Source organism: Oenanthe melanoleuca, chromosome 2, assembly GCF_029582105.1.
Source record: "Oenanthe melanoleuca isolate GR-GAL-2019-014 chromosome 2, OMel1.0, whole genome shotgun sequence".
NCBI lineage: Eukaryota > Metazoa > Chordata > Aves > Passeriformes > Muscicapidae > Oenanthe > Oenanthe melanoleuca.
In genome coordinates, this window is record NC_079335.1 from 34,308,293 (window position 1) to 34,316,542 (window position 8,250).

Below are 8,250 nucleotides of genomic sequence, written 5' to 3' on the forward strand. Positions count from 1 at the left end.
CCAGCAGTCTGTGGAGTCTGGCTGCATGAAATGCACTGTGACTTCTTACAAACCCATAAGGCATGCTTCTTTCAGAATAAGAAAACTTGATTTTATAGGCTACTTTGTCAAGTCAGATTTTCTTTAAAATGAAGTTTCTTTTAGATTGTCACATTGTTATGTAAATGTAGAGCAATACTTGCCAGACACTACCTCCTGATCTTAAATTCTCCTTTCCCACGTGCATTTGTGCTGCCTCTGCAAATCCTCAAGTGGTCTCTTCTGACACTGGACTGCCTTTCCTGTTTGCATTTCATCTGTCTCTTGAACTTTTATTCTATATCCTTCTTACCATGGATGTTTTTTGCAAGTTTATTGTCCCCTGTTTATACCACACCTCTTAGAGACAGTAGGAGGCAACAAATGATTGGATTTCACACAAATTAGACTGATGTATCAGAAAACCTTATTACAAGCACAGAAACCTTATATGGCACAGAAAGGAAAAAAGGGAGATTCCTGGGAGATGGAAGTACTTACCCTGCATATTCAGGAGAAGGGAAGAAGATGCATAAGGATTTATCAGTTTCTAAAAATTCACCTTGTAGTTCGGTAGGGCAACCATGTTTTATGTTGTTCCATTTCCATTGTGGAACTTTAGAAGCTGCAATGGCTTACTCCAAATCTGGGCATTTCCCTGAAATCCACCTTTCTTTTCTCCAGGAGCAGAAGCTGCCAAATAAATACATTTCACCACCGTGGGAGAGAAGGGGTGAGACTTGAGCACACATTTTCCCATGATGGTGTAGGTTTTGTGGCAGTGAGAAAAAAGTCAAAACAAACAGAAAAGGCGAGAGCCTAACTTAAACATGTGGGGAATTAAAAAAATCTTATTTCTAACTATTCGTATGCTCAAATGTGCCCAAGCGTTGCTCAGTACATACCAAATCCTACATCTCAACGCTGCACATATGAAAACATAACTTCTTTCTCCACTGTCTTTCTCAGAATAAGGCCTTTCCTGGCTTTCTAAGACAGATGCTGGAAATAGCAATTATTTTTGCAGGCAGCAAAGAGGAATGCAGAAGATAAAGGTCAAGAGTACCTGCTTGTTTTTGCTTTCAGAATAAGAAAAGTCAAGGCATGGTACAATGGAAAAAAAACTAAATGCCAGTATTTATTTCTTTGTTCACTCTTGTTTTTCCTAACTGTAACTACTTTTTTTACCCCGCCACATTCACCAACATACTTTTTTCATTTGTTTTCTCCCCTGAATTTGAGGTCAGCTGAGCTAGCCCATTCACTCCTAGTCTGGAAACTTTGAACTCTCAGGTCTCTATTAAGCCAGCCAAAAAATTCCCAGTTATTTATTACCACTGTGAAAATCATCTCTTTTATTTATTTAACATTTTGGTTTTTTCCAAACCTAACCCTGAGGTTCTACATTGTAAACTCACATCTTTTCACAAACTCGGAAAATACATTTGCAGTAACTGAAGGCCTTTCACATACAGCTGTTCTGCCTGGAGAACATGGAGCAGGATGGAGGTATGCAGTCTTTTGCACCTGTAAGCACTCTCTGATATCTCTTCTTTCCTCCTGTTGGAATTCTGCAGGACATGGGAGCAGCACTGCCTTGGATAAAGAGGCGAACTACTGTTATGCAAGCAGAGGCCAAGCACTCTGGGAGTGCTGGTTGTGGTACTGGCAGATATGTCTGTGTGGTTCCCATTTTTGTAATTAGTTTTTTTTTTGTAATTTCTAGTTTGGAAAGCTGGGGATCAAAACACTGTTCTTTTTATAAAGTAGGTTTGATTTTTGGGTACAAAGTCGAGCCAGTGCTTTTTATCTATCACCAGGATGCTATTGAATTTAGGCTGATCTATGCTTGCCTGAATCTAGCTGAGACACTTGCCAGGGCACTGTTACTGCTGTCTGCCTGTCAGGTTGGCTCAGTATGGTTCTGATAGCTTTAGTCCTTTCTTTATGAGTAATTGTTTACTCCTGGAGTTGATAAAAATCCAAGAAATAAGTTGACTTCTCTTGCATTTCTAGTGATGACTTGCTGGGAGTAATTCTAAAGCCATGGGGCAATGCTGGTACCTGATAAATAGGTGACTTGCACCCATTTTGTCTCCAAAGTTGTAAATATGTTGGTGAAATACTTTTTAAAAAATATTTGCGTACTTGACCAGAATTAGTAAAATCATTTCTCCATAATTTCCAAAATAAACAAGTGGCATTTGAGAAATTAGAAAGGTTGTTAAATGAGATTAATATTATAATCTAATCTTGCAGTGGAATCATTACTAATTATTGTGAGAGTTGATAGCAAGATGATAGGTAATGTTGGGGTGTAAATTTAGGAATGTTTTTCACTTTTTCATTGATTCAAGGCTGTTCCACGTTCAGCCCCTAAAAAATAATATTTGCCTGTATAGTGCCTCATTTAAGTGAATGCTCATACCATTGAAACCATAAGGGATGTGGCTGCCAAATGAAATTTGTCTCTTTAAATGAATGCTGTCAATCAGTCTAGCTGCCACTGTACTTTGCAGATGAGGTGAGGCTTAGAGCTTGGTTTTGAAGTGACAGCATCCATCTGAGCTGTGCAATGACACCATTTCCTTGCACTTTGTGCAAGAGGATCCTCATGTTGGTCTCTGGCAGGGCTGTGTCCCTGGAGCTGCTTTTTTAATCTGAGACAGGGAACTGTGGTTGTTTTTCTCAGTCCAAGGCTTGATTTCAAGGCCACCTCAGAATTCTTTCAATAGTTGTACAGCCTCCTTGATAAGTGGACATAGGCTGCTTTGGAAATGTGCAAGATGTTTTGTGTGCATGATTTTCAGGGAGGTTAATGCACCAGAATAAATTCTGAGCCCATCCAGATACACTAGATTATTTTGGTATTTTTGTGATATGGTAGGCTTTAAGCCTTTTGTTTCTACCCTCCCTACTCTAGCATGAATACTGTTAATACAGTAAAGTTCATGAAATCACAAAGTACATGCAATTCTTCTGTGCCTGAACAGAGGCTACTTGAATTAGGTGAAGGTAACAGTACTTCTTCCCCTCTGCAAGAGGCTGTGTAAATAGTTTTAGTCAATGTGCTCAGAACTTGCTAACTCTTATGGGTGAAGGGGCTGATCCCTTAAGACTTAATGTTTTTGGAAAATGTTATGAGAAGCATTTAGAGAGAATTCCAAGAAAATCAGATCAGCCATGAATAGAATATTGTCCTTCAGAATCTTTTGATACCAAACAGATGGAAAAAAAAAGAAAAGAATAAAACAGTACTATGACTCTGAAGGCACATAGCAAATTGAAATTGTTCTGAACTTCAGCTTCCCTGAACTGACTGTGACATGATTGGAGTACAGATGACAAGCTGGAATCTTCAGTAGACAAGAACAGATGCAGATAATAAGGTGCTGTCATATGAAAAACTATTTTAATTGCAAAGTATCTTGTGTGTATCCTTGTGCTGTTCACTGGGAATTTCTCCAAACATGAGGAGGAAGCTCAACCCCACCAGCATGATGCAAGCAAGAACACCTTGGGTGCTGAACGAGTGGTGCTGTGACATTGAATTGAGACCAAATCAAGCAGCTGGGCTGAAGACTTGATGGATATACGTGGTTTGATTGACATTTTGGTGTTTTAGCCAGAGCTGAGCTCTGAAGATTGCAGCCTTGATTGCAGGATTGAAGATTGGAGCAACTGGTGATAGAGTATTGAAGACTACTAAAAGAAAGTACCTGGTAAAAGACCTGTAAAGCCCCCTACACTGAGCTTTTTCTTTATTTTACAATTATCAAGTGTTTAATTTACTTTATAGATCTTAGTTTTGTGAGACTGGCAGCAACTGGTTGGGAAACTGCTTGCTGAGGAAATAAGCTTCTTGTTTTCCACAGTTCAAAAAACTGATTCTTGATTTTACTTTGTAGGAATTTTTCTAGATTCTTTTCTCATACTAAGAAGTCACTTGCCTGCCTTGTTGATTATTTGTGCTGAGAATCATCTTCACAAAGACTCTGGGCTCCTCTGTTGCAAGATTTCCAAACAACCTACAGAGAGAACATTTAGGACAGACTGATTGTTCTCAACTTCAAGTCAGTGATGTTAAGCCTTGTGGCTCCCAGGGAACATCCATGTACTGCTTTATTGTCCAGAGAAATGTTAAATTGGCTGTCTGAATTCACAATGAGATTCTGATCCATAGCAGCAAAGAATTACAAACTTCTGCATGTGACTTCAGAGTTTTTCTATTATTTCCTTGTGACAATAGGCAGTGGGATCATGACTGGTATTTTTTATTCACTAAAGGCTTTATCAAGAAATAGATGGAACTCTCACCAAATTGGAGCAGTAAAAAATAGTATACAGATCGATTTAATATATGGCCTTATAATGTAGTACCTTCATACCACTGCAGCTTGGTGGCATTTTTTGAAGCATCAGTGTTGCACAGGAAGGGACCTGTTTCCCAGCAGGAACAATCTGCTGTTAGTTAAGGTCATAATGAATGCCTAATAGGAGTTTTTCCCCTGCAGACGAGCAGGAAACTGAACAAGAAGAAATAAATAATAGAACAAATGATAGGACCATCACTCTCTCTTCCAGGGCACTTTGCCCATTGAATCATCTGGGTAAGAGCAAGTGTCTCTGTCTTTGGAAATGTTTTGTTGCAACACTAGAAAACCCAAGCAAGATCCAAATGCCAACAGCTGATTCAAGTGTTGTTTGGTTTTGATTTGTCAGGAGACCCAACTAAACAGTTCTAAGGTAATGGGAAAGTGGCAAAAAATGCCACTGGAAGTATGTCCACTGTGACTCACTATGAGCTAAGATTTGCCTCCCCCTGCAGCAATATCCTTGCACCTGTTCATGTTCTTTGGGTCTAGGCTGGAAACGGGCTCTCCTTTGTCACAAGGGAGTCTTGGCAAGGGCAAAAAAAGGCAGAAAGCAGTTCTTGCACAATGGGACTCAGATATTGCTGGCTGGTGAGTGTCCTATCAGAAACCTATCAAACTGAGCCTGGTGGCTTGTGGGCCATGACAACTTGGATGGGATGGGAGGGGACAGTCTGTATCCTGCTAGAGTGACAGTGTCTGTGCCTGCTTTCTTCAAAGGTCTCTGAAGAAAACAGTAGACCTCTGGCTTGGTTTTGTGAAGCTACTAGAAGCTGAGAAGAGATAGAGAGAGGGGAATGCATCTCCCTACTTTTTCAATCATGTAGGAGCAAAAGAAACTCTAAACATCAGACCTTCACAGGACAGTAATAGGATAAAAGAAAAAAGAAATAAAAAAAAGTGGGGGGTGTGTGTGCTTGCTGGTGTACTTCAAGGAGAATGTTTATGACTAGATGTCATAACAAACTACATCTTTAGGCTATTATTCTTTTTAACAGGACCATCAGTACATATTATTTTAGCAATTTGCTTCAGCTAATGCTTTCAGGATCTATTTCCTGCAAATTAGGAACACACATGTTACTATGGGAATATATAACACGGTACCTACTTAGACAATAATATTTTTATTTCAGGCTCCTTTCACTTTGAATTAAATATGAGTGTTAAAAGATGCCATTTCATACTGTATGAGCCTGATGACACAAATCCTGTCTCAGGGTGGTTTTTATTACTTTTTCATTACAGATTTCATAGTTCAAAGATTCCTGTCGGACCTTTGATGTGGAGAAACCTGCTGCGTCGCCAGCTCTGGATACTAAAAGCGCATCACAGGGAGTGTAGGTTGGTGCTGAATACTTATTAGCAAAGACTACAAATAAAACCCTCAAGGAATCAATTCTATTCGTGAAAGATGCAACGATGCTAGTTCTCCCTTGTAACAGTGGGTTTGTGATGCGGGTGAAGCTGGGGTTTTGGTGGGTTTTTGGAGGGTTTTTTGTGGGTTTTTGCCCTCCGTGCCGCGGGGCTGTGCCTGCAGTTCCCGCGTGCTCGCGCAGGGGGCGCTGCGAGCCCGGCGTTCCCGCCTGCAGGCACTGGGAACATCCACGGCGCGGTGGGGATGTACTAGGAGCGTTGAAAGTGCTATAGGGATGCACCGGGAACAGCCCCAGTGCTGTGGGGATATGCTGGGAACATTGACAGTGCTGTGGGCATGCACTGAGAACAGCCCCAATGCTGTGGGGATGTACCAGGAACAGCCCCAGTGCTGTGTGACATGCACAGGGAACAGCCCCAGTGCTGTGGGATGTACCAGGAACAGCCCCAGTGCTGTGGGAATGTACAGACTCCACGCACGGCTTCCTTTATTCTGAATACTTCTGTATATTCCATCCTGGTGAACAACAGACTGCCGGTGAGCCAGCAGTGTGCCCCAGTGCCCAAGAAGGGCAGTGGAACCCTGGGGTGCATTAGGAAGAGCACTGCCAGAGAGAGATGATCCTGCCCCCCTACTGGTGAGGCCACATCTGGAATGCTGTGTGCAGTTCTGGGCTCTTCAGGACAAGAGAAACAAGGAGTTCCTGCAGCAGGTCCAGCGGAGGGCTGCAAAGAAGATTAAGGGAGTGGAGCACCTCTTTGAATACAATTTAAAGCATAACTGTAATGGATTCAAACAAGAAGACAGTAGGTTTAGATTAGATAGTAGGAAAAAATGCTCATCCTTTACTAAGGGGAATAAGGCACTGGAACAGATTGCCTGGAGAAGTTGTGGATGTCCCATCCCTGAAAGTGTTCCAGGCCAGGCTGGATAGGGCTTTGAGCCATCTGGTGCACTGGAAGGTGTCCCTGCCCATTGCATGGAGGCTGGAACTAGATGATCTTTAAGGTTCCTTCCAATCCAAATCATTCTATAGTTCCAGCTAAAGACTCATGAAGGGAAATACCTAGAACACACAGAGGTTTTGCTGGAATGTAGCTTTTACTTCACGATGGTGATAGCTTCAGGAGGTCATTGTCTCTGTGGTAATTAGCAAATTTCCTTAATTTAATAATTGAAAAAATGTTTTTGGAAAGAAGATCATGGATAAGGAACCATCTGCTTTTTTTGTGATTTGTTTTGACCACTAAAGTAAAAATCCCATTGCAGTTATTAAAAGGTGATGTTTTGGCCCTGTGATGGATGTGAGCACTCCAGTGTCAAGTGAACACCATGACTGAGCACCTTTAAATGCCACCCTTCTGGGGTTTTTTTTGACTGTGCAGCTGCCAACATCTGTCTTTAAAGCAGGTGCTCCCGCCTTGCTCTCCTGGGAGCTCCGTGGAGTCCACATGTCCATCAGCACAGCCACACGAGGATGCGATGCCATGTTTCTATCGGAAAGGAAGTTGTAGCCAGGTGGGGTTCGGCTTCTCCCAGGCAATTAGTGACAGGATGAGAGCACATAAGCTGTGCCAGGGGAAGTTTAGGTTAGACACTAGGAATTTCTCCACGGAAAGGGTGACAACATCGGAACGGGCTGCGCAGGGAGGTGGTGTATCACCGCCCCGGAGGTATTCAGGGGAGGACTGGATTTGGCACTCAGTGCCGTGATGAAGTTGGCGGTGGTGCTGTAGTTGGATTCGATGGTCTGAGAGCTCTTTTCCAACCTGATTCTGTTTGGATGTGGCCTCTTCCCAACACTCCCGGCGCCGCGGTTGGAGCAGGAGCCAGTAAGAGCGCTGGCTGGCTGGCTAATGGATGAGATCCGCGCTTCCTACTCCTCCAGGACGAGAGCACGGACAGGACACGGATTTTTCGGCAGGGCAGGGAGGCGGGAAGCGCTGCCCTCGTACGCCGGGTCGGCCCGCTCCCGGCGCGGGAGCGTGAGAAGCCGAGAGCGCGGCGGGCCCGGCGGCGGCAGGGCCCGGGCTGCGGGAGCCGCGGGCGGGAGTCCGGGCCGCTCGCAGCTCCGCGTCTCCGTCCCGGGCGCGTCTGTGCTGTCCAGCTGCTCCCGGGGAGGGAATTCCAGGAAAGGCTTTATACCATGGAGCGGGAACGACACGCAGCTCCCTTCGATAGCTCAGCTGGTAGAGCGGAGGACTGTAGAGGCGCGGCCCGCGGGAATCCTTAGGTCGCTGGTTCGATTCCGGCTCGAAGGAGGCGCTCGGTTTTGCCGCGCGGGGGCGACCCCGCCGTTACCTTTTCACTCTTTTGCCGTCGGGAGCCGCCGCCGTTGCCGCGGGCGCGGGGGCGGCTCGCGGGCGCTCGCGGCGGGGCGTTGCGGGGCCGCCCCGCTCCCCCCGCCCCGGGCCCGTCACACCGCCCGCCCGCCGGCGCGAGGCCCCGCCCCCTCCCGCCCGGCGCGCGGAGCCGCGTGCG

The 8,250-nt window shown here is 44.7% G+C and overlaps 1 non-coding gene across 1 annotated transcript; it reads left to right on the forward strand.

Annotated features, from left to right (window-relative positions):
- Positions 1-7,940: 7,940 nt before the first annotated feature.
- Positions 7,941-8,030, forward strand: TRNAY-GUA (transfer RNA tyrosine (anticodon GUA)). The gene is given in 2 exon segments: positions 7,941-7,977; positions 7,995-8,030. It is a non-coding gene; the product is annotated as a tRNA-Tyr (tRNA).
- Positions 8,031-8,250: the final 220 nt, after the last annotated feature.